At 31.8% G+C, this 26,211-nt stretch overlaps 1 long non-coding RNA gene across 2 annotated transcripts in view; it reads left to right on the top strand.

Annotated features, from left to right (window-relative positions):
* Positions 1–9,888: 9,888 nt before the first annotated feature.
* The window catches only part of LOC148171077 (uncharacterized), a 55,231-nt gene continuing 38,908 nt past the window's right edge, over positions 9,889–26,211 (top strand). The window contains exons 1-2 of one of the 2 annotated variants that reach the window (XR_015770476.1): positions 9,900–10,162; positions 21,240–21,290. This is a non-coding gene — a long non-coding RNA (uncharacterized LOC148171077). Of the gene's footprint in view, positions 10,163–21,239; positions 21,291–26,211 lie in introns of both variants that reach the window. The other variant, XR_015770475.1, reaches the window with a different exon arrangement.

Raw genomic sequence — 26,211 nt, 5'->3', positions numbered from 1 at the left:
GCGCGAGTTGAGTGCAGATGCTTTTTTTGTGATTCGCAAAAATGTGCCGAGGAGAAAGTGTCGAATTAAGGTTTTGCGTGGTTGGAAACTTGTAATTTTATGTGTACTGCTTGACTTTCCGGTGGAGTTGAATTAGAAATGCATTCATTCGAGGAAGATACGAAATCGATATTGTTGAACAAGAGCGAAAGATTGTTGCTATGCGTGCGAGGTTTAATTGTCGCGGGTTGGGTTTTTTAGATTCGGTAATTCAATCTGTTTATATTTGTGATTCAACTTTACTTTACAACTTTAAATGGTTTTCATTCATTCTCTAAAAAAATGACATTCTTGTTCTAAGATTTTGAAATTTAGCACAGTTATTGAACTAACCGGAAGTAGAAACGCTTCCAAATTCTACTGCCTTACCATCAAAATTATAAAAGTTTCGAAATTTTATAAAAAATGGTTGAAATTTTTTACCCTTCAAAAAAAAAAGTCTAAAAATTGACATTCTTGTTCTAAAATTTTGAAATTTAGCACAATTATTAAACAGGGCGAAAGTAGAATCGTCTCTAAATTCTACTGTATTACTATAAAAACTGACAAAGTTTCGAATTTTTATTGGAAATGGTTGACATTTTTCATTCAGTCTCAAAAAAAAACTCTAAAATTGACATTCTTGTTCTAAAATTTTGAAATTTGCACATTAATTAAAATTCCCGGAAGCTGAAACGCTTCTAAATTGTACATCTTACCGTCAAAATTGCCAAATTACGAAATTTTATAGAAAATGGTTAAAAATTTGCATTCATTCTAAAAACAAAAAACTCTAAAAATTGACATTCTGGTTCTAAAATTTTGAAACTTGGCACATTTATTAAACTAGCCAGCTTTAAATTTTACTGTCTTTACATAAAAATTACCAAAGCTACAGAATTTTATTGAAAATAGTTGAAATTTTTTATTAATTCTCTAAAAAATTACTAAAACTTGACATTATTGATCTAAAATTTTGAAAATTTGACCTGTGATTGAACAGACCGGAAGTAGAATCGTCTCTAAATTTTATTGTCTTACCATCAAACCTGTCAAAGTTACGAATTTTTATAGAAAATGGTTGAAATTTTTTATTCATTTTCTAAAAAAAACTCTAAAAGTTGACATTTTTGTTCGAAAATTTTAAAAATTTGTACAGTTATTGAACAAGCCGGCAGTAAAAACGCCTCCAAATTCTACTGTCTTTACATCAAAATTGTGAAAGTTACGAAACTTTATAGAAATCTCAAAAAAAAACCTTAAAAAATTGACATTCTTGTTCGAAAAATTTGAAATTTAGCACAGTTATTGAACAAGCCGGAAGTGGAATCGTCTCTAAATTCTACTGTCTTTACATAAAAATTAGCAAAGTTACGAATTTTTATAACAAATGGTTGAAATTTTTGATTTATTCTCTAAAAAAAAAACTCTAAAAATTGACCTTCTTCTTCGAAAATTTTGAAATTTAGCATAATTATTGAACAGGCTAAAAGTAGAATCGTCTCTGAAATCTACTGTCTTACCATCAAAATTGTCATAATTACGAAATTTTATAGAAAATAGTTGAAATTTTTCCTCCATTCTCAAAAAAAAACTCTAAAAATTGACATTTATGTTCAAAATTTTTGCAAATTTGCACAGTTAGTGAACAAGCCGAAAGTAGAAACGCCTCCAAATTCTACTGTCTTTACATAAAAATTACCAAAGTTATGAATTTTTATAGAATATGGTATAAATTTTTAAATCATTTTTTCAAAAAAAGTATAAAAATTGACAATCTTGTTCGAAAATTTTGAATTTTAACACAGTTGTTAAACAAACCGAAAGTAGAATTTCTTCTAAATTATACTGTTTTACCTTAAAAATTGTCAAAGTTACGAAATTTTATAGAAAATGTTTGAAATTTTTCATTCATCCTCAAAAAAAACTCTAAAAATTGACATTCTTGTTCGAAAATTTTGAAATTTAACACAGTTATTTAACAGACCGGAAGTAGAATCGTCGCTAAATTTTATTGTCTTACTATGAAAATTGTCAAGGTTACGATTTTTTATAGAAAATGGTTAAAATTTTTATTCATCCTCAAAAAAAAACTCGAAAAATTGACATTTTTGTTCTAAAATTTTAAAATTTGGCACATTAATTAAACTATCCAGAAGAAGAATCGTCTCTAAATTCTACTGTCTTACCATCAAAATTGCTAAAGTTACAAAATTTTATAGAAAATTGTTGACATTTTTCGTTGAATTCTCTAAAAAAAATCTAAAAATTGACATTCTTGTTCGAAAATTTTGAAATTTAGCACAGTTATTGAACAATCAAGCAGAATCGATTCTAAAATCTACTGTTTTACCAGTAAAATAGATTTTTTTAACCAAAATTTTCGAAATTCAGCCATCATGTTACCAACTCCAGCTTGCTTAATTTTGTCGAAACTGCAAGGACCCGAACATGAGAAACGCCTCCTCAACAGTTCATTTATTACATTATAAATTCAAGAATGGGAAGTGAATGAGTTCGCATATTTCTTGCAGTAGCACAATGCTCGTTATTCAGGACCCACCTTCAATTGTTTCCCTCTTAAATCACGTATAATTTTAGCCTGCAAACTCTCCCGTTATTTTAATTCCGAAAGAAAATTCACTCACGAGACAATGATCATCATTTAAACTCATTTTTTGCGATAAATCTCGAACATTACGAAAACTATTGTTGCCGCCTTACCACAGACATGTCTTAATAGTGTCAAAATTTTCGATGAGTACACACATCTCGGTAAGTTTTCTAATCTCGTGAACGTCAAGCTAATTATTTTTTTAATTTGATGAAGAAATTAGTAGTCACGAAACGTATTGTCACAGTCTCGGCGCTTAGTGGTCATGACTTCCTATTGAAAGTTAATTCCGGTGAATTCTGAGAATCTTCGCATGGGAGAAATATTGATTAATTAAGTTTTGTACAGCTCCAGATGCATATTTTATCAAGGAAAAAATATTAGGCTTTGTGTGTTTGTTAAGATTTTCCTTTTTGGACGAAATAATGGAGCAGTTTATTCAGTCTTGTCATATTTATACCGACTGAGGTGTAGGCAGGCCTTGGTGTGACCACGCAACTAATGATCAAGAAGTCTAATAAAATTACGAATTAATTACTTAATAGTAGATTTAGGTGACAGTATGTATAGAGCGTCGGCGTCGCGACGCTGTCTTCAAAAGCAAATTATTTTTAATGAACATTTTTAGTTGAAAGGTCCAATTAATTAGCAACCGCTGCTCTCTCCAGTTCTGAGAATTAATTAGAGTATTGAATTTCGGGTTTAGAAACCGACAATAAATTTTCAATAATCGCGTTATTACATAGCAGGTAATCAATGATAAACAATAGTGGAATTAATCATCTTACAATAAAGAGAAATTTCCATAACAGTTATTCGCAAACCTCATCGGTTTTATCAGTTTTAATTACTGTTTGTGGAACAGATGAAGAATGGAGCGGATTTTCTTTTTTTTCTGCATTAAAAATACAGTAGAACCTCGATGCTCGCTGTGATTTTCGATAAGAAATTCTACTGGAGAATGTTTTTTTGAATTTTAATCGCGTTTTTTGGAAATTTTAGAATCGTTTTTTTAGCATCTTCAGCTTTAATTTGTTTGCTTTCTTTAGATCCATCGGCAGTTTAAATAACTATAAAACTCAGTTATTGGAAAACGAATATGAAAATCGAAAATATTTAAATGGAAGATGTCTGAAATTTTGGTCTTCGCATAAAAAATTTCTAAAATTTATGTCTTTCGCTCAACAATTCTGCAACTTGGCAACTTGGCAACTTGACTCAAAGATAGTAATTTCCTCAAATTTCATAGCTGCAGAACTAAAATTACCAAGATAACGATTTTTAGTGGAGAAAGTGGGAAATTTTGGATAAATTTTTGATAAAAAATTCTAAACTTTGTTTTTTGCTCGACAATTTTGTAACTTGGCAGTCAAAAGTCAACTTGGAAGTCAAAAGAAGTAATTTCCCTAAATTTTATTGATGCAGAACTAAAATTACCAAAATTACGAATTTTAGTGGAAAAAGTCGGAAATTTTTATAAGTCTTCAAAATAAAAATTTCTAAAATTTGTGTTTTTTACCCAGCAATTCTGCAACTTGGCAGAGTTAATGTACGACTCAAAAGTAGTAACTTTCTCAAATTTCATAGCTGCAGAACTAAAATTACCAAAATTACGAATTTTGGTAGAGAAAGTCGGAAATTTTGGAAGTTTTCGAAATAAAAAATTGCAAAATGTGTGTCTTTCGCTCAACGTTTCTACAACTTGGTAGAATTAATATACGACTCAAAAATAGTAACTTCTCCAAATTTCATTGCTGGAGAACTAAAATTATTAAAATTACGAATTTTAGTGGAAAAAGTCGGATATATTGGACGTCTTCGAAATAAAAATTTCTTAAATTTGTTTCTTTTTTTCAACATTTCTGTAACTTGGCAGAGTTAATGTACAAGTCAAAACTAGTAATTTCCTTAAATTTCATTGCTGCAGAACTAAAATTACCAAAATTACGAATTTTGGTGGAGAAAATTAGAAATTTTGGATGTCTTCAAAATATTTTTTTTTTTAATTTGTATTTTTTGTTCAAGAATTCTGCAACTTGGCATAGTTAATGTACGACTCAGAAGTAGTAACTTTCTCAAATTTCATAGCTGCAGAACTAAAATTACCAAAATTACGAATTTTGGTGGAGAAAGTCGGAAATTTTGGAAAAGTTTTCGAAATAAAAATTTGCAAAATGTGTGTCTTTCGCTCAACGTTTCTACAACTTGGTAGAGTTAATATACGACTCAAAAATAGTAACTTCCCCAAATTTCATTGCTGGAGAACTAAAATTATTAAAATTACGAATTTTAGTGGAAAAAGTCGGAAATATTGGACGTCTTCAAAATTAAAATTTCTTAAATTTGTGTCTTTTTTTCAACATTTCTACAACTTGGCAGAGTTAATGTACAAGTCAAAACTAGTAATTTCCCTAAATTTCATTGCTGCAGAACTAAAATCACCAAAATTACGAATTTTAGTGGAGAAAGTCGGAAATTTTGGATGTCTTCGAAATAAAAATTTCTTAAATTTGTGTCTTTTGCTCAACAACTCTGCAACTTTGCTGAGTTAATGAACGGCTTAAAACTAGTAATTTCCTTGAATTTCAAACCTGCAGAACAAAAATTACAAGAATTACGAATTTTGGTGGAGAAAATTAGAAATTTTGGATGTCTTCAAAATAATTTTTTTTTCAATTTGTATTTTTTGTTCAAGAATTCTGCAACTTGGCATAGTTAATGTACGACTCAGAAGTAGTAACTTTCCCAAATTTCATAGCTGCAGAACTAAAATTACCAAAATTTCGAATTTTGGTGGAGAAAGTCGGAAATTTTGGAAAAGTTTTCGAAATAAAAATTTGCAAAATGTGTGTCTTTCGCTCAACGTTTCTACAACTTGGTAGAGTTAATATACGACTCAAAAATAGTAACTTCCCCAAATTTCATTGCTGGAGAACTAAAATTATTAAAATTACGAATTTTAGTGGAAAAAGTCGGAAATATTGGACGTCTTCAAAATTAAAATTTCTTAAATTTGTGTCTTTTTTTCAACATTTCTACAACTTGGCAGAGTTAATGTACAAGTCAAAACTAGTAATTTCCCTAAATTTCATTGCTGCAGAACTAAAATCACCAAAATTACGAATTTTAGTGGAGAAAGTCGGAAATTTTGGATGTCTTCGAAATAAAAATTTCTTAAATTTGTGTCTTTTGCTCAACAACTCTGCAACTTTGCTGAGTTAATGAACGGCTTAAAACTAGTAATTTCCTTGAATTTCAAACCTGCAGAACAAAAATTACAAGAATTACGAATTTTGGTGGAGAAAATTAGAAATTTTGGATGTCTTCAAAATAATTTTTTTTTCAATTTGTATTTTTTGTTCAAGAATTCTGCAACTTGGCATAGTTAATGTACGACTCAGAAGTAGTAACTTTCCCAAATTTCATAGCTGCAGAACTAAAATTACCAAAATTTCGAATTTTGGTGGAGAAAGTCGGAAATTTTGGAAAAGTTTTCGAAATAAAAATTTGCAAAATGTGTGTCTTTCGCTCAACGTTTCTACAACTTGGTAGAGTTAATATACGACTCAAAAATAGTAACTTCCCCAAATTACATTGCTGCAGAACTAAAATTATTAAAATTACGAATTTTAGTGGAAAAAGTCGGAAATATTGGATGTCTTCGAAATAAAAATTTCTTAAATTTGTGTCTTTTTTTCAACAATTCAAGAATTACCCGAATTCTGCAACTTGGTAGAGTTAATGTACGACTCAAAACTAGTAACTTCTCTGTATTTCAAAGTTGCAGAACTAAAATTACCAAAATTACGAACTTTGGTGGAGGATGTCTGAAATTTTGGCCAAGTCATTAAAATAAAAATTTCAAAAATTTGTATCTTTCGCCCAACGAATTTCTTCAAGAATTATCCGCTCGAGATACGACATTAAGGTTTAGTTTCAGCTAGTCGAATTATTGATTTGATTGAATTACTCCCCTATAAAACAAGATAAATGCTAAACAATAAATAAACCGTAAACAACAAATTTTAAATATTCAGGACTCAGGTTGTAAACATAAAAGTGTATGTTAACAACTTCATAAATCAACTTTTATAAACGGTGATGAAAAAGAAACTTAATTTTAATTCATTTCTGTGCGAAACCACTGAACAGAAATGAATACCATTCATTTAATAACTACTTGCATTGGTAACCCCATTTTGTCACTCGGTTAAAACACAGTGGAATGTCTCTTACCATCTTCTCAGGGTCGGACAAGCCTCCTGGTCAGGTGTAGTCGTTTTTACCGTTGCGACGCAGCGTTTATGGTAAACGATGGTAATCCTAGCACCGAGCAAAAACAATAATTGCGGATTTTCTAACAGTTATCTTCCATTGGACGCAGTGGCGTATCTGTACGTCGACACGACGAAGGCCCACCAGATATGAATGATTAATGGACTAATGGCGGACTAATTAGTCCCAATGGACCTTCCCGGAATCAAAACGCCTTTACTTTGGGAGCTACAATTTGACATTAATTTTCGTACGTGCTTGTAAACTCAACCGTAATTAATTTTAAAGGCTCGTACTTCAAGTGAACTATTAGAATATGGATACGGGGGGATTTTCCGGATTTCACTTAGTGAAATTAGCGACGAATTGTTTGATACGGTTTTTGAACGCGCAATAGTCAGAAAACGTAAGTTTATCGTGTTCGACGAAACGATTTATTGATTAGTGAAACTAATAGTGGCATGTTGAAACTCTCCCAATTACTTAAAGACGTTATTACGTATTTGATGAGCGTTAATTACTTGACTAATTGGAATTTAAAAATTACAGTACGACCTCGATTGTCCGGATTACTGGAATGCAAGTTTTTTCTTTGCCTTCTTCGCATTATTCCGATTTTTTGTTTAAATTTTTTAAATTCTTCAAGGATTTTTTGAAGTTTTCTCCTGCATTTTTATTTAAGTTTATCTTGTATTGATAGATTCTTTCTTCAGATTGTAAGTAAGAATTTCTGAAAATTCTTTTGCTTTAAAGTTTTGGAATGTTGTCCGTTGATAAACAAGTGGAAAGTCTTTAAATTTTACTGTTTTAGGATTCAAGCTGCAAAAATTAGAATGTAACAGAAAGTTGTGGAAATGTTTGGATCGTCTTCAAAATGAAAATGTCTAAAAATTCTTTATTGTTCTAAAATTTTGAAATTTCACACAGTTTATAAACAAGTCTAAAGTAGTAAAATCTTCCAATTTTCACGTTTTTGGATGAAAAATGTCAATGTTACGAAATTTAATAGAAATTGGTAGAAATTTTTGATTCGTATTCAAAATAAAAATTTCTAAAAATTCTGTTTATTGTCCTAAAATTTTGAAATTTCACAGTTTATAAACAAGTCTAAAGTAGTAAAATATTCAAATTTTCATGTTTTTGGATAAAAAATGTCAAAGTTACGGAATTTAATAGAAATTGGTAGAAATTTTTGGTTCCTCTTCAAAATAAAAGTTTCTAAACATTTTGTTTATTGTTCTAAAATTTTTAAATTCCACAGTTTTTAAACAAGTCACAAATCTCCAAATTTTACATATTTTGGATGAAAACTGCCAAAGCTACGGAATTCAATATAAAGTGGTGTAAATTTTTGGTTCGTCTTCAAAATAATCATTTCTAAAAATTTTGTTTATTGTTCTAAAATTTTGAAATTTTACACAGTTTATCAAAAAGTCTAAAGTAGTAAAACTTCTAAATTTCACTTCATTTGGATGAAAACTGCCAAAGTTACGGAATTTAATTGAAAGTGGTAGAAATATTTGGTTCTTCAAAATGAAAAATTTCTAAAAATTTTGTTTATTGTTCTAAAATGTTGAAATTTTACACAGTTTATAAACAAGTCGAAAGTAGTACCTTCAAATGTTAATGTTTTTGAATGAAAACTGCCAAAGTTACGGAATTCAATATAAAGTGGTGGAAATATTTGGTTCATCTTCAAAACGAAAATTTCTAAAAATTTTGTTTATTGTTCTAAATTGTTAAAATTTGACACAGTTTATAGTCAAAACTCAAGTAGTAAAACCTTCAAATTTTAGTGTTTTTAGATAAAAAATGCCAAAGTTAAGAAAGTTTATAGAAAGTAGTAGAATTTTTTGGTTCGTCTTGAAAATAAAAATTTCTAAAAAAATTGTTTATTGTTTTAAAGTTTTGCAATTTTACACAGTTTATAAACAAGATTAAAGTAGTAAAACCTCCAAATTTTAATGTTTTTGGAAGAAAACTGCCAAAGTTACGGAATTCAATATAAAAATTTCAAAAAATTTGGTTTATTGTTCTAAAATTTTAAAATTTTACAAAGTTAATAAACAAATCTAAAGTAGTAAAACTTCAAAATTTTAATGTTTTTGGATCAAAAATGTCAAAGTTACGAAATTTAATAGAAAGTGGTAGAAATGTTTGGTTCGTCTTCAAAATGAAAATTTCTACAAAGTTTGTTTGTTGTTCTAAATAGTTGAAATTTTAGACAGTTTATAAACAAAACTAAAGTAGTAAAACCTTCAAATTTTAGTGTTTTTGGATAAAAAATGCTAAAGTTACGGAAGATTATAGAAAGTGGTAATTTTTTGGTTCGTCTTCAAAATGAAAATTTCTAAAAATTCTGTTTATTGTTCTAAAATTTCTAAAAGTTTTTTATAAACAAGTCTAAAGTAGTAAAATCTCTAAATTTTAGTGTTTTTGGCTGAAAAATTCCGTAATTCAATAAAAAGTGGTGGAAATTTTTGGATAGTCGAAATTGGACAAGTCAGGGAAAGAGAGTCTTGAGTGAACATGAAGAGAACCTATAAAATCCAAATTTCCAGATCCAGTAGCACCTCGCTTATCCGAAATTAAGGGAAACCGAACGGTCTACATCCACTTCTGCTTCTAAATTTCAAAATGGTTCCTTCAGTTTGGGACCATATTTTATCACTCAATCCCACATAAACCCGATAAAACCATATCAAAAATGTTTGTTGATTGACTTCAATCGCGCGTCAAAAATTAAGATTTCCACCAGTCCATTTGCACGGTAGTTAACTCTAGATTTGCCGTGAAGCCCCATAAATTCCGATTTCAATTCATAAACTACTTATGGCGTTCATTTACTCCATTTGTCCGTTATTAATTTCGGCTTGTCCGGTCGAATCCCCGTGGAATGCGGCATACGCGCCGCGACCATTGACACTACCAGATAATCCATCGGTCAAGATTTCGCCCACAACTCCTCCCCCGCAATCGCCTCAATTAAAAACCATCCCCAAACCTCGCAAACAAAGCATAATACCCATCTCACCTGAATAAATTACCTTTATAAATAAGAAAAATCCATATTTGGGGTAAGTCCACGCATGCTCCACGTCCATGTGGAGGGGCGTGAGTGCATTCATGGAATTATCAGCCGGTTGTCAACACGCCGAAGTCAGTTGCGACGCGGTGCGTTGGAGGTTAGTGCCGCTGCCGTTTCCTGGCGTGTTTGTGGTGTGTTTTGTTGGACGTTGTGGATAAAACCCGATGGTAAGTTCCCAAAATTACCCCCATAGTTAAATAAGCGACGTGGGGGTTGATAATCACCCCCAAACTCTCACAAAAGTGACGTTTTCGAAATCACGGCCGCCTTTTCTTTTACCCGTGCTCATTCCGCTAATTAAATTGTCTAATTACTCTAATAGTTGACCGAGCAAAGAAAGGGGTTTTTCATAAAATCGGTCATTTGTTGAAATCACAACAAAAGATCAACGGCGGGATTCGCGCACTGTTTGACTTGTCAATAATAAATGAGTCCTGTTTAGGGATTTAGGGACTGATGGATGAACCTCAATTAAAGATTTATTAGGTAATTATAATTTCAGGGCTGGTAACAATAGGCTGTGCCACAATCGATACAGCAAACAATCATTATTCTGAGATTGACACTTCTTGGAATTGACAATGTGGTGATTTGTTGACAGATTTAGTGAGATTCGAGAGATTTTCTGAAGTTTAAAGGGCCAATAAGCAAAACTTGATACCGACACCTTTTTTTGGGACATGTGCAAGTTATCTTTTGACAATTTCTTGCGCCGGAGGAACGAAACGTCTAAAAATAGTGTTTGTACCTGTCTCAAGTTTACGTTTAGGGATTTAGCGTTTATTCTGATCTTAAAAAGTCATTGCAAATAAGTAAAAAATTACTTACAATAATTTTTTATTTTCTCATTTTCGAAAATTCTTTCTAAGGATGTATCATGGGCTATTATTTGGTAGTATGTACCAGAATTATCAAAGAAACAACTGAATTTTTTCAAGGACACCTGTATACATAATCAGAATTAAGAAAATATGTGTTTTAAATACAAAATTAAATTTCCTTTTAAATGAGGTGTCACATACATACTTCACATTAGATTTTTTTAGACTATAGTGTCTCTAGCGCCATCTATGACATTTTCATTATTAAATTTATTTCGAAATGTAGTACAAATGATACCATTTTATCTAAATTTTATTATGTGCTTTTATCTTACAACAGTGTGCTTACAACAGAAACTGTATAATTTTTGACACTTTAAAACGTATTGGACTTATTTTATATTGATTTTCGAATTTAGAGCCCACGATTTATTAGAAATTCATCAAATTTGATCGTGTCCTCTTTTTTTTTTCATTTTGTTGTCTAAAAAAATAATTTTCTGTTTTCAGATTTTAAATCTTTAAAACGAAGTTCTTGAGATTTCACAATTGGATTTTTGTATTTTTTTTTTTGGATTGCTCAGTTTCTAAAATGGATTGGATTTTTTTTAGGTTGGGGACTTTTGACTTCACATTCGATGAATTTCTTAGTTTTTTCACATTCTCTATTTGATTTTTTGTTTGTTTCGCCTGGGTTTTTGAATTCTGCTTTGTCTAATTTTACTTTTTTTTTCAGATTTTTACTTTGGTTTTTGCGTATTTACGCTCTTTGAATTTTTCTTTCGTCGCAATAATAATTTGATACTTATTGTCTTCAATTTCTCTTTGTTTTTTACTTTTCTTGGCTTCTACTTGGTGATTTTAGTTTAGTTTTTTATTTATTTACGGACGGCAATGTAAAATTGCATTCGTCTAAATACTTTTCAATGTGAAATTCAAAATTTATATTTTTTTAATTTTTTGTATTCTCTTAATTATTTCGAATTCTTCCGATTTTATTTTGACGTCTGTTTCGTCGATTTTTAAAACTTATAATTAACGAGTTTTATGACTTTTCTATGATTCAATAAATTTATAAATTCTACAAAAATTTTAAGTTTTATTTCTTGGGCTTTTTAAATCCCTGGAGTTCCGTTTAAGCTCTTTTAGAAGTTTTTTATTTTGAACTTCTAAACTTACGAAATTGACTAACGATATGTTTTAAAACAAGCTGCAAAATGGGCTATATTCTAACACGACTGGTTGAACGTACGAGCTGCAAGTTTTAGACACTATTTTCTATACCTATTGCCGCTTTTATTTCGAATTTTTCTTCAAAAGCATCCAAGTTGACACATTCTTGAATGATTTTTATTGACTTTTTGCAAAGTTTATAAATTCTTGTATTTTTCTTCTTAGTTGAGTTTTATTTCTAATTAACGGTGCAATCATTTTAAAAGTAATTAGAGAGGCCATGACTTTGTTTCATAATTTGGCAACACTGACAAACAATTGAAAAATGACACTTAGAATGACATTATGTGTACAATAACAGACCTGTAACCTCAATTGGTTTTCAAATAAAAATTTCTAATAATTTTGTTTATTGTTCTAAAATTTTTATATTTTACACAGTTTATAAACAAGTCTAAAGTAGTAAAACCTTTAAATTTTAGTGGATTTGGATTAAAAATGCCAAAGTTACGGAATTAAATATAAAGTGTGGTCTATTTTTAAAATGAAATTTCCTAAAACTATTGTTTATTGCTTTAAAATTTTGAAACCCAAATTCGAAAGTCAATTTCATCGCCCACAGTAATAAAATTGATCACACTGTATATTTGATCTTAATGTCAAGGTTGCCACAACTTTACGATATTTGTCGATGTAAAAACCTGTAAACATGAAAACACCAAAATATTGTTATCCCATAAACCGGTTAGTTACAGTTTTTCTTGGAAAGTTGGAGGATTAGGAACTTTTTTTCTCAAGATTAAGACACGGAAACTGTCAGGATTCAGATTTTAATTAAGCAGAACTTGGCGCAGGTTGGAGATAACCAAACTTAAATCTACGTAGGTAATCAGCATAATAACATGTCTGTTTTTCTATTGAAGCACCTACATTTTTGAAAACAATGTTTATCGATGGCACTAGTTATCAAAAAGTCCCTCCGGAGGTCATTGTCAGAGTTCTGTAAACAATGTAATCGGAACAATGACTAGAAACTTGAATTAATCTAATTTTCTGTAATTTGTACGTCTTGTCCTTGCACGAAAGTATGCGGTAATTACTTCGAACGTTGATTTTATTCAAATATTCTAAACCTTATCAGTATCAGTTCACGGATAAATTTCAGTTAATTGAAGCGAAAAAGCGAACAAAATTCGAATAATTCTGCTATCTTAGTACATGTCATCCGAACGAACTCTCTGATATTCAAATTGGAATTTAAATTAGAAGCAGCTTTTCTCATTAACTCCGTAAAAGTTCGCACTCAATCACGTGTTTATGACATTTGTTACTGTCATTAAACACTCGTCAAATTTGACAGGCTGCGTTGTGACGAAGCCGACTTCAATCGGTGAATTTAATTAATTATGTACCAAGGGAAAGAAGAGATTTTTTAGGCTCGAGTGTTATTATTTCCCGAGATCCGAAGGATCGAGGGAAATTACTAAGCGAGGAGTCTCGATTATTTTATTATTCACCCTGTAGATTGTATAATAGGCAAAGAAAGAGTCGTGGGAACCTCGGTCGTCGTATTAGTCACATTATTAGACCATTTTGTAGCATAGCGGAACTGCTGGTCTTAATTAATTGGAGCTTGTTGAACGCAGGAAATCGGTGGGTAACTCTCATTTCATTATAGAGAACGTCATTGTAAAAATGGGATTTGATTTGGGCGTAAAAACTTTTTACTCTGGCTACATAAAGTCCTTATCGCATTTACTAAAACGTTCGCGTTTAGGAATGTCGTTTGCTGTACTAATAGTCACGTCATAATCACATTATAATCAAATCACGAAAAACTAGTTCAAGTTATGCTAACCAACTTGTATAACTCTTCTTACATAAGTGACCGCAATGGCTCATCAAGATCAGGAAAAAAATTCCCAATCACTTTTTCCCTCACCGCAACAGGTCCAGAATTTCATCGCGGTTTCCCCATTCCAATCGATGAGATTTCCCTTTTTTCTATCAAGCTTTGTTATGATTCTCTCCACGTCTCCGTGTCTTTGTCTTCTCGGATTTGTCCCATCCCTTTGGATGACAGATCCGGGCCAATAATCCAGGGTCGTCTCACCGGATAATTGTCCGTTTCCATCGTGACAGGTAAAAAGAACCACGTGTACATAAGACCGTCTCACATTCCTATCGATTCAACGACTTTCGACGGCAGCATCGCCGTTGGCTTACTAATAGCTGCAGCGGTCAGAAGGTGAAGGTGTCGGTCACGAAGACTGAAAAACAAACAGAGCTGATTTCCCTTAATTAACGCGTTCTTCGTGTCGCTGCGTTTTCGCAATTTTCTAATGCACCGTCCGATTGGATAATTTATTGCTAACTATTTCCGTCGGCGGCTAACCTCCGATCTAAATTTGAGCGAAAAACAGTCACGTAATCGAGGCCTAAGTGGAGAGGCATGTTGTAATTAACCTAATTTAAATTGCAAATTTTAAGGTTGGATCGCGAAAAAACAGGCGAGTTTTCTTTATTTGCGAGCGAGAAATTTTGGTTCTAGAAAGAATCGCACGGAAAATATAAACTTTCATTTAAGGGCGGGGGTTGAAATTGCGACAATGCGGAAAGAATTTTAATAACTGGCTCGAGGGGGCAGGGGGTTGTTTCTGCCACAACAAAATCGCCAGCTTCTTTTTCTAAACTCGCTGATTTGATTGATTGATAGTAATTTTCAGCCAATTAAATATTGGATCTTAAAAACATGTTTTTCGATTTCACGCTCATTCAAGTTTATTGTCGCGATATTAATGTTCTACAGGACATATACATATCGTAATTTGTGATGTTAATCGTTTTATTAAAACACAACAAATGTGTTGTTTTTCACGCGTAATGAGGCATTATTATTAAATTTCGTTATAATAACTGCTTAACAGTATTGCTCGCCACTTTAGAACAATGAAAACATGTTATTTTGGAATGGAGTGGGCCACCTCAAACACAATGAAAGTTTGAATTTCACATTTTCTGTTACATCTTCTATTTAAAATGCCATGTTTTTGAGTGCGGCTTCGCACGAGTGGGAAATGAACGGTCCGTGCGAGTTTAAACTATGCTTTTTCTACGAGTGCGCACATCTTTGTCTATTTGTGAAGTTTTCTTTGCCTATTTGTGAAGATTCTTAAAATGTCGTGAAATTTCACTATATAGTTCTTTCAAATATTTGAATATTTGTTTAGCAGTTTTCCAGAAGTTTTAGTTGCTCTAAAATATGTCTCGTTTTTTGTTTAAAAATCTATTTCGTTCTTGTACAATTTTGAACTTTAGGAGGATTAATAAGCAAAGTAAAATTAGTAACCTCCGCAAATTTCAAGGTTTTAGTTCTACAAATAACCAATTTAAGAATTTATTTTTTGAATTGCCAAAACTTTTGGTTCCTGAAAAATGAAAATTTTTAAAATCTATCCCGTTTTTTGTAAAATTTTGTAATTTGGCAGGATTAATAAGCAAGGTAGAATTAGTAACCTCCCCGAATTTCAAAGTTCTAGTTCAACAATTAACGAGTTTTGGATTTTTTTTGAATTGTCATAACTTCTGCCTCCTCAGAAATGAAAATTTTTAAAATCTGTTTCGTTTTTTGTAAAATTTTGCAATTTGGCATGATTAAAAGGTAGGGTGAAACTAGTAACCCTTCCGCTAATTTCAAAGTTATAGTTCTGCAAATAATCAATTTACGAATTTATTTTTCGAATTGTCTAAACTTTTGGTTTCTTAAATATAAAAATTTCTAAAATCTGACCCGTTTTTTTGTACAATTGTGGAATTTTGCTGAATTAATAAGGAAGGTGAAATTAGTAAGTTTCGCAAACTTCAAAGTTATAGTTCTACAAATAATCAATTTACGAATTTATTTTTCTAACTGCTCAAAATTTTGGTCCTTCAAAAATGAAAATTTCTAAAATCTGACCCGTCTTGTGTACAATTGTGCAATTTGGCAGGATTAATAAGGAAGGTAAAACTAGTAACCTCCGCAAATTTCAAAGTTATAGTTTTACAAATAACTAATTTACGAATTTATTTTTTAGACTTGAAAAATGTTGACCTGACTAACGCCAACAATACAACAGCAACGTTACTATGGCTTTGAATACTGGAAATTTAAATTATAGGGGGGTACAGTTCTGCAATGTTGCCATTTTCCTAATTTTCTTTTGCTCTTCCTGCGAAAACAGAGAGTCTGGAATTTTTTTTAACATTTTTTTGGTACTCTGGGGGACCACACAATTATCCCCTTTCAACAAGATGGTGCGTCACTTTCCGGACACTCTGTATTTCTAAAACTCGTTTTTTTGATGTTTTTGAATCTTTGACTTCTTTAATTCTTATGTTATTTAGATTTTTCCGAGGATTTTCCTTGCATATTCATCCTCCAAATCCATTCATTACAATTTTAGATTTTAAGTTTTTGTGGATCTTCTTAAATGTTATATTTTAATTCATCGCATCCTTTGGATTTTTTCTAGATTTGTTTATTTCCTCGGATTTTTAAAATTTTTTGGTCATTTAAAATTACACTTTGAATGCCTCTTTTTTATTTTTTCTGTCAATGCTTTCGATTCTTTAGATATTCATTTATGTTTGTTATTTGCTTGTCTTAACTTCTTTGGGCATTCTTTTTTATTTCTTTCAGTTCAAAAATATCCTTGAAGCTGCAGACGCTTTGGTTCTTTGAATTTTTTTATTTCTTAGATTGTCAAGATTCTGAAGCCTCTTGAGACTTTTGTATTATTTTTTTTTAATTTTGTTTTGATTCCCGAATCGGAAATTTTTATGTTGTTATTAGATCTTTGAACTTCTGAGAGTCTTCTAATTCTTCTGATTTTTTTTCCAGAGTTTTTGAAATCTTTCAGTTTCACCTAATTAATATTTATTTTATTATTTCCTATTTCTTCAGATTTTTAAGATCTGTATAAATCAGTCCTGTTAGTTTTAATTTTACAGCCATTTAGATTTTTTTTGTAGTTTTAAGAGTCGTCTTTGGATCTTTATTTTCTCTAAAATTCCCTGAAATTTTCGCTTTTTTTAGTGTTGCAGTTGCCAATTTCCCTACCTACATCTAAATTCTCAGAATAAAAAGTATCAGCCTAAAAATGTATAAAACATGCGAATTGAAAAATCTAACACTGAAAATAAAATTAGGGAATCTTAGAAACTCCAAAATAGCAAATTGAAAGGCGCAAAATTTTGGGAACGAGAGCAACTAAAAATCTATAAACCAATTTTTTTCCTTAAAATCGAATAGAGTTTATAGACGCTGACACGCATTTGTCCCGACATGGCGCCCTTTCGAATCGAAAATAAGAACAAAAACAGCGAAATTTGGTCAGCAAGATGTGGGCAGATAATGCGCAATGATGAATAGCGACCAGACCTGCAAAACGTAAAATGAGTAGATAAGGAATTATCTGGAACATGTACGCAGACCGCAACTTTCTGCTTTTTTTTAGAAATATCCGCATCAAATATTGCATTGAAACTCTCTTGAAACTGCAACTGTATTTGCCTTTGTATTTCCCAACAAAAATCGCTGCATGACTTCTCGTTAGCTCGGGTCAGGTTTCTGGATTTGTTTAGAGCGTTGTAAAGCTTCCCGAGACGAAGTTATTCCATTATTAGCTCAAGCACAGCAGTTTTTCGCATGAATATTGAAACCCTGAAAGTCAACTTTGAAAACATCACACACTGTCATTGAAACCGTTTTCAATAACTTCCACCCACACGTTCTTGGCAAATTACCTTCTCGAGTCTTTTCGATTTGATAGTTATGAAAGTCGCACGTTTAAATATTGACTTTTGGAGGCGCGCGTTCTCGCATTGTCCATTAATTCGATTACAATTCCGTCTTCATTACTCTTTCCCTCGTTGGAGTTTTCCTATTTAAGGCCACATAAACATATCCATTTCTAACCCATTTGTACGTATAATCCGTCGAGGTGCGGCCCTGGAAAAGCGTTTCGGGCGTCCGTGGAATAAATTAGCGGTTACAGAACGGTGAAACTTGCTTCTAAATTGCCAAAGTTTGATGGCCACCCCACTTAGTGTCGAGTGGGTAATAAAATGAATATAAACATACGCTAGTCTTGAATTGGCCCCCCGGAGGCCCCCTAGGAGCTCTCGCAAGCGAATTGTATTTATTGCTGCTTCTGTTCCAACTTTCCAAGAAGCTTCCACGCAGAGCTGCTCCTCACTTAAACGAATGTTTGAGTGTGTTTTGAGTCATAAAACTCTTAAACTAATTTGCATTGCAAGGGATCAATGAGTTAATTTTTCTTTTTGGCGCACTCATCACATTGAAGCCACTGAACGGGGGTTTTAGTGCAGTGCTGCCAACCTAACTTTGGGACTTTCCCTGCCAACACAACGCGTAAATTCTGATTCTTCATTGTTCCCCCCGGAAGAACACAGGTACGAAGTACAATTTCCAATGGAAGTTTGTAATTAATTGTGGAGACGTCCGGGACGGTTAAGTTTCGAGTCGAAACTAAGAAGCGGGAGAAACACTTCTAAATTAGTTTTTCTTTTTATGTGTGCACCGCGCAAAGTATTGTCTCGTCTTATTACCATATTTACACAAAAGGCGACTTTAACGTTGTTATATGACAGTTCTTTGTTGGGATTTTAGCTAACCGATAACCATCTGCCTCGGAATAAAACGAACTTATTATGCAGAACACAATGAAGTTTGTAGGCATGAAAGAGTAGTAATTAAGCGAGATGATACAATTAATTCTACTTTCGTTTTCTTCGAGAAAAAATTCCAGATTGCCTCTTCTATGGGCTCTGCAAAGTTAATCGCTTCTGTTAATTACAGATTTGAGATGAGGGAAAATCTGGAGCGGAAGTGTTTTGGAAAAGTTTGGGAGATAAAGAAAGCGGGGCTGCCTTTTAAGGCTTCAAAATGCAAATATGTACATACAGCTGTTTGCTTGTTTTTTCTATTAAATTTATTTTTCCCACGCAAACAGATTTAATTTAATTATACAATAGTTATTTATGTAATAAGGACGTAATTATTATCATGCCACCAATCGTGAAATTATCAGACGAGGCGTCGGCCGAGATGAATTATATGCAAGATCTGTTATCTGTTTGAATGCATTATGCTCCCTAGAAGACACGTGTAAGTAGATAAAGTCGTTTTTTGTTGATTGTGAAGTAACGAATTCGTGCTGAAAATGTTGTGAGTTGTAAAAATTGTACATGCAATATTATGTTTGGTAAACATCAAAATTTTATTGGTCTTAAGTCGTAAATCCAACAATAGAACAATAGAAAAATGAAAAATATTTGTTATTAATGACTGTTTTAAGTTTGAAGAAATATAATAGGAGTATAAGATTAAAATTTCTAAAATCTATTTCGTTTTATGTAAAATTTTGAATATTAAGAGGTTTAATAAGAAAGGTAATATTGGTAACCTCCGCAAATTTCAAAGTTATAGTTTAACAAACAACTGATTTACGAATTTATTTGACAAATTTCCAAAAATTTTACTTCCTCAAAAATTAAATTTTGTAAAATCTGTCTCGTCTTTTGTACAATTTTGCAATTTGGCAGTATTAATAAGCAATGTGAAGCTAGTAACCTCTCCAAATTGCAAAGTTATAGTTCAACAGTTAACCAATTTACTAATTTATTTAACAAATTTCTAAAATGATTAGTTTCTCAAAATTTAAAATTTCTAAAATATGTCCCGTTTTTTGTACAATTTTGAAATTTGGCAGAATTATTAAAGAAGATAGAATTAGTAACCTTCGCGAATTTCAAAGGTAGAATCCACTAATTAACCAATTTACGAATTTATTTTACAAATTGCCAAAACTTTTAGTTCCTCAGGAATGAAAATTTGTAAAATCCGTTCCGCTTTTTGTAAAATTTTGCAATTTGGCAGGATTAATAAAGAGAATCAAATTAGTAACCTCTGCAAATTTCAAAGTTATAGTTCAACAATTAACCAATTTACGAATTTATTTGGCGAATTGCCAAAACTTTTAGTTTCTCCGAAATGAAAATTTTTAAAATCCGTCTCGTTTTATGTAAAAATTTGCAATTTAGTAGGATTAATAAGGAAAGTCAGATTAGTAACTTCCGCGATTTTTAAAGTTATAGTCCAACAATTAACCAATTTACGAATTTATTTTGCGAACTGAAAAAACTTTTAGTTTCTCAAAAATGAAAATTTCTAAAATCTGTTTCGTTTTTTGTACCATTTTGAAATTTGACAGAATTAATAAGGTTAAATTAGTAACCTCCGCAAATTTCAAAGTTATAGTCTATCAATTAGCCAATTTACTAATTTATTTTGCGAATTGCCAAAACTTCTAGTTTCTCAAAAATGAAATTTTCTAAAATCTGTCTCGTTTTTTGTACAATTTTGAAATTTGGCAGCCTTAATAAGCAAATTGAAGTCAGTAACCTCCGCAAATTGCAAAAAGTGATTGTCCAACAATTAACTAATTTACGAATTTATTTAACAAATTTCTAAAAATTTTAGTTTTTCTAAAATGAAAATTTCTAAAATCAGTTCCGTTTTTTGTACAATTTTGTGATTTGGCAGGATTAGTATGGACGGTGAAATTAGTAACCTAACAGATTTCAAAGTTATAGTTCATTAATTAACAAATTTACGAATTTATTTTGCGAATTGCCAAAACTTTTAATTCCCTAAAAATTAATTAAAATTTCTAAAATCAGCTCCGTTTTTTGTATAATTACGTACTTTGGCAGGAGCATTGAAATTAATAAAACTGACTCATTTTAATCCTCTGATTTTATTTTAATTATGACAACGCATAAATCATAGATAGTCAAATAAAAAAAATTGTAAATAGGATTGCTAAAGCATTTTTTAATCTTGATTCTTTCGATCCTCTCTGATCACTCAGATTCCAAAATTCTTGGATTTTTGCGCCTTTAATTTTCTTCTTCAGATTGCCGAGATTTTTCTGATCCTGCAGATTTCCCAGATTTTTTTGTCTTTGTTTTTTGTAATCCTTGTGCTTTTTTGGATTCGTTGACTTCTTTATTGTACAAACTAAACACCGCAATATTGTTCCCGCAATAATTTAATTGAAATTAATGCGAACATTTGATTGGCATCAAATATTAAATCCCAATTAACTTCTGTGAACCGGGCCTATGGATATCATTTATGAATTCGTCCGTTATTCATCTCTAATTGTGTATTTTATTCTTTCAGGTTTATGTAGCTTGAGACTTTTTTCTCTCGTTTGAAACCTTAAAGGAGAGGGTAAGTCCCTTCATTACAATTTATAAGTGTTTAAAAATGTTTTACCACTGAAATCATTTATAAAAGTCTTTTGTTCTCAAAGAGACTAAAGCTCGGTTGAAATTGAACACCAAAAAAATTCACTTAGAATTACTCAATGCGTTACATGTAAACTTGATACGTTTTAGTGAAATCTCTGGATTGAGCTTTGATCGTAAAACTTGTCGGCCCAATTTGAAACCTTAAAGCTTCATTATTTTCTCTTCGAGAAGCTTAAATCCGATCAAAATTTCCAAGTCGATTTATAAACTTTAAACCTTTGAACACGCCTTAAGTAATTTTTAAATTTTTACTGCTTTAAACCCGACTTTATGGGCGATATAAATCCATGTCGCCTATCACGATGTCATTCTCTAGTTCTGGTGTTTATTTTAGAAACTTTTCACGTTTTGTCTCCATATTCAAACATCTTGACAGCGTCTTCTTCTTGACAATTCCTCATTCTCGTCACGAGAAAATTAGTCTCGAATATTCTCGCTCGATCGTTCTCCATTATTCACGTTTCCACAACTCCAAAGATTGATTTAAAATCTTCAGCTTTGTAGCTGCAAGTTTATCCAAAGTTTGAGACACTGATTCCAGTTTAAAAGACATCGATTCTTCGGAAGTTTCCCTTTCACAATTTCAATCTCAATGTTTTAATTCACACCGACTTTGAGCTGTTAACTCGAAATTGTCGGTTTGGACACTTTGTGGAGATGCGTGATTTTGTAATTACCACCCCCATCACCGCCTCTCTCTGTTTTAGATCAAACGAGCACGTAATGGGCCATTAAAAAGTCGCTCGTATTTTAAACGCTGGAAGTCTTCATAACATGCCGCCCCCGACGTCGTACAAGTTATCTGTCACGATTTAGCAATTACTACTAGCTCAATAGTTTTATGAGGTTGTTAAAAAAAGTTATCGGGACATAAAGGGGTGGTATTACATGTCACAACTGACATCTGAATTAATTGTTATTTTCGATGCGACATGAAGAAAGAGAACACAAAACGGAAGTAAATTCTAGGGATAGATAAGGGAAATAAATGGCGCTGGGGTTGGTCGCGCGAAAAAGGGGAAAACGTGCACGAAAATGTATAAATTTTTCGATTTTTTTTAATACTTTTAAATTTTTTGATGCGTTCAGAGTCTTTGGATTTCGAAGTTCTCAAATTATATATTTTTTCGTCTTATTTTACGAATGTAAAACTTTTAGTTTCTCAGAAATGAAAATTTTTAAAATTCGTTCCGCTTTTTGTAAAAATTTGCAATTTTACAGGATTCATAAACAAGGTGAAATTAGTAACCTCTCCAAATTTCAAAGTTATAGTTCAACAATTAACGAATTTACGAATTAATTTTTTGAATTGCTAAACCTTTTAGTTTCTCATAAATGAAAATTTATAAAATTTGTTCCTTTTTTTGTTCAATTTTGCAATTTGGTAGGATTAATAAGGAAGGTGAAATTTGTAGCTTCCGCAAATTTCAAAGTTATAGTCTAACAATTAACGAATTTACGAATTTTTTGTTTCGAATTGCGAAAACTTTTGGATCTTTAAAAATGAAAATTTCTAAAATCCGTTCTGTTTTTTGTAAAATTTTGCAGGATTAATAAGGAAGGAGGAATTAGTAACCTTTGCAAATTTCACAGTTATAGTCCAACTATTAACCAATTTACGAACTTATTTTTCGAATTTCCAAAACTTTTGGTTCCTCAGAATTGAGAATTGCTAAAATTTGTCCCGTTTTTTGGAAAATTTTGGAATTTAGCAGAATTAATAAGAAAGGAAAAATTAGTTATGGTTTAACAATTAACGACTTTACGAATTTATTTTTTGAACTACCAAAACTTGTTGCTCAGAAATGAAAATTTCTAAAATCCGTCTTGTTTTTTGTAAAATTTTGCAATTTAGCATGATTAATAAGGAGGATCAAGTTAGTAACCTTTGCAAATTTCAAAGTTATAGTCCAACAATTAACGAATTTAGGAATTTTTTGTTTCGCAAACTTTTGGATCCTCAAAAATCATAATTTTTAAAATCCGTCCCGTTTTTTGTAAAATTTTGCAATTTGGCAGGATTAGTAAAGAAGGCGTAATTTGTAACCTCCGCAAATTTTAAAATTATAGTCTAACTATTAACAATTTACGAATTTATTTTTCGAATTTCCAAAACTTTTAGTTCCTCAGAATTGAAAATTGCTAAAGTCCGTCCCGTTTTTTCGAAAATTTTGGAATTTGCCAGAATTAATAAGGAAAGTAAAATTAGTGACGTCTGCAAATTTCAAAGTTATAGTTCATCAATTAACGAATTTACGAATTTATTTTTCGAACTGCCTTAGTTCCTTAAAAATGAAAATTATTAAAATCGGTCCCGTGTTTTGTAAAATTTTGCAATTTGGCAGGATTAATAAGGAAGGTGAAATTAGTAACCTCCGCAAATTTCAAAGTTATAGTTCAACAATTAACCAATTTACAAATGTATTTTTTGAATTGAGAAACTGAAAGTGAAAATTTCTAAAATCCGTCCTGTTTTTCGTAAAATTTTGCAATTTGGCAGGTTTAGTAAGAAAGAGCAAGTTAGTAACTTCTGCAAATTTTAAAATTATAGTCCAGCAATTAACCAATTTACGAATTTATTTTTCGAATTTATCAAAACTTTTAGTTGTTTAAAAATGAAAATTCGTTCTGTTTTTTGTAAAATTTTGTAATTTGACAGGATTAATTAGAAAGGTGAAACTAGTAACCTTCGCAAATTTCAAAGTCGCAATCCAATAATTAACTAATTTATGAATTTATTTTTTGAATTGCCAAAACTATTAAATCTTTAAAAATAAAAATTTCTAAAATGTGTCCGATTTTTTGGAAAAATTTGGAATTTAGCAGGATTAATAAGGAAGGTGAAATTAGTAACCTTCGCAAATTTTAAAGTTATAGTCCATTAATTAACCAATTTACGAATTTATTTTGCAAATTGCTAAAACTTTTAGTTTCTCAAAAATGAAAATTTCTGAAATCCGTCTCGTTTTTGTACAATTTTGCAATTTGTCAGGATTAATAAGAAATGTCAAATCAGTAACCTCCGTAAATTTCAAAGTTTTTGTCTAACAATTAACCGATTTAGGTTTTTATTTTTCATTTTATTTAGTTCTTCAGAAATGAAAATTTCTAAAATTCTTCCCGTTTTTTGTAAAGTTTTGAAATTTGGCAGGATTAATAAGGACGGTGAAGTTAGTTACCTTCGCAAATTTCAAAGTTATAGTTCAAGAAGTAACCAATTTACGAATTTTTTTTTCGAATTGCGAAATCTTTTGGATTCTTAAAAATGAAAATTTTTAAAATCTGGTCTCGTGTTTGTACAATTTTGCAATTTGGCAGGATTAATACTTAAGGTGAAACGAGTAACCTTCGCAAATTTCAAAGTTATAGTTTAACTAACAGCCAATTTACGAATTTATTTTATACTTTTTCAGTTCTTTAATTTTTTCACACATTTTTGCTTAGAGTTCTTTGATCATGTTTCTTGAGAAAAATACTTCGTTTTTCTGGATTATTTAGGTTTACATGGACGCAAAAATAATAAATACTCCATTTTTATTAATCACACAATTCGTGGAGCCCTCGACTGGCTGCAACCAGAAAAGTAATGACTCTTCAGCCACTTTCCCCATCCATTTTTCTTCCTGGAGCAACTGATCCTCTTGTAGTGGTAATCTCTATAAATCAGCCTCGCGCTCTAACGAGAAAACGATGCAGTGACCTGATTGGGCCCTCGCAATTTTTAATGTTATGTTAGTTTCCATCGAGGACCAATGGAAAAGGGTGGCAAGGGACCTTGTCCTAGTAACGAACGCGCGAAAGGATAACTGTACCTTAGGGAAATTCCCGTTACAATACCTGGCCGTCTGTTGGCACTCTTGCGTCGGTTTTAAGTGGCGTTAGGGCTAGTTTACGATGCCCTTGTCATTAGCCGGCCCTTCCACTTAACCAGTCGCGAAAAAGAACAGCCTTGTCACGATTTATCATAATGTGATTAACACTTGACGCTTATATGGCTCCGGCGACCCACATAACGGCACTCGATCGGTTTCTTGTACCTAATTGTGGATTACCGCATCATGTTAAGCTCCCAGAAGCAGCAGGTGAGGTGGACGGGTCGTAACCGCGACGTTCCTCGCATATAATTCCATCGCAGATCACGTACAGAGGTGGTTACTGACGTTTTTCTGCCAGAACAATGGCGACACTGCTTAAATATTTATCTGCACTTTTGTTATTATTAATAAACAGAAATCGGGGACGTGACCACCTTGACTTTTACAAACTAATGGAAGATTGTGCAACGAAGACGTTTGATGAATTATCGTAATCTCACCGGAGCTTCTGCTGGAGACAAGGCCGCGCAACGTCCGGGAGCAGATGATGGACAGGCACCTTTAAAAATGCCCAGTCCTGCGAAAGAAATCGGAATGACCTCGCGAGATCCGGGTGACATGGGAAGATCCAAGATTTCACTTATTGATCTGTTCAAACATTTATTTTAGCAACTTTTTCCTATTAACCTCTAGTTACATAATAACAGGTTTTGCTGACAGCTCCCGCCGAAGAAGCCTCAGTGGTCACTAACCTCTGGGAACTATTTACTAGTTGTTGTAGTCCAGAAACGAATTTGTTGTAATTATGTAAATTGCGGTCGTTGTCAAGGTTGTTGAAATATCCTGCTGGGATTCGGTCGTGTGGATAATGGCAGTGCTAATCGTTTTTAAACATGTTTAATTGGCGAAAAGTTGGGTGGTACGGCTCTGGAAAACGATTGTTTAACGCTTTAAAGTGGCTTTGTTAATGTGATAAAAAGCAAAGTGCGGAATCCTTGAGAGAACAATGAGAGCTGCTCGGAATGT

The sequence above is a fragment of the Gnatocerus cornutus genome, chromosome 7 (genome assembly GCF_029298725.1).
Source record: "Gnatocerus cornutus isolate USDA-ARS CGAHR chromosome 7, icGnaCorn1.1, whole genome shotgun sequence".
Classification (NCBI taxonomy): domain Eukaryota; kingdom Metazoa; phylum Arthropoda; class Insecta; order Coleoptera; family Tenebrionidae; genus Gnatocerus; species Gnatocerus cornutus.
This window is presented reverse-complemented; position numbering and strand designations above follow the sequence as displayed.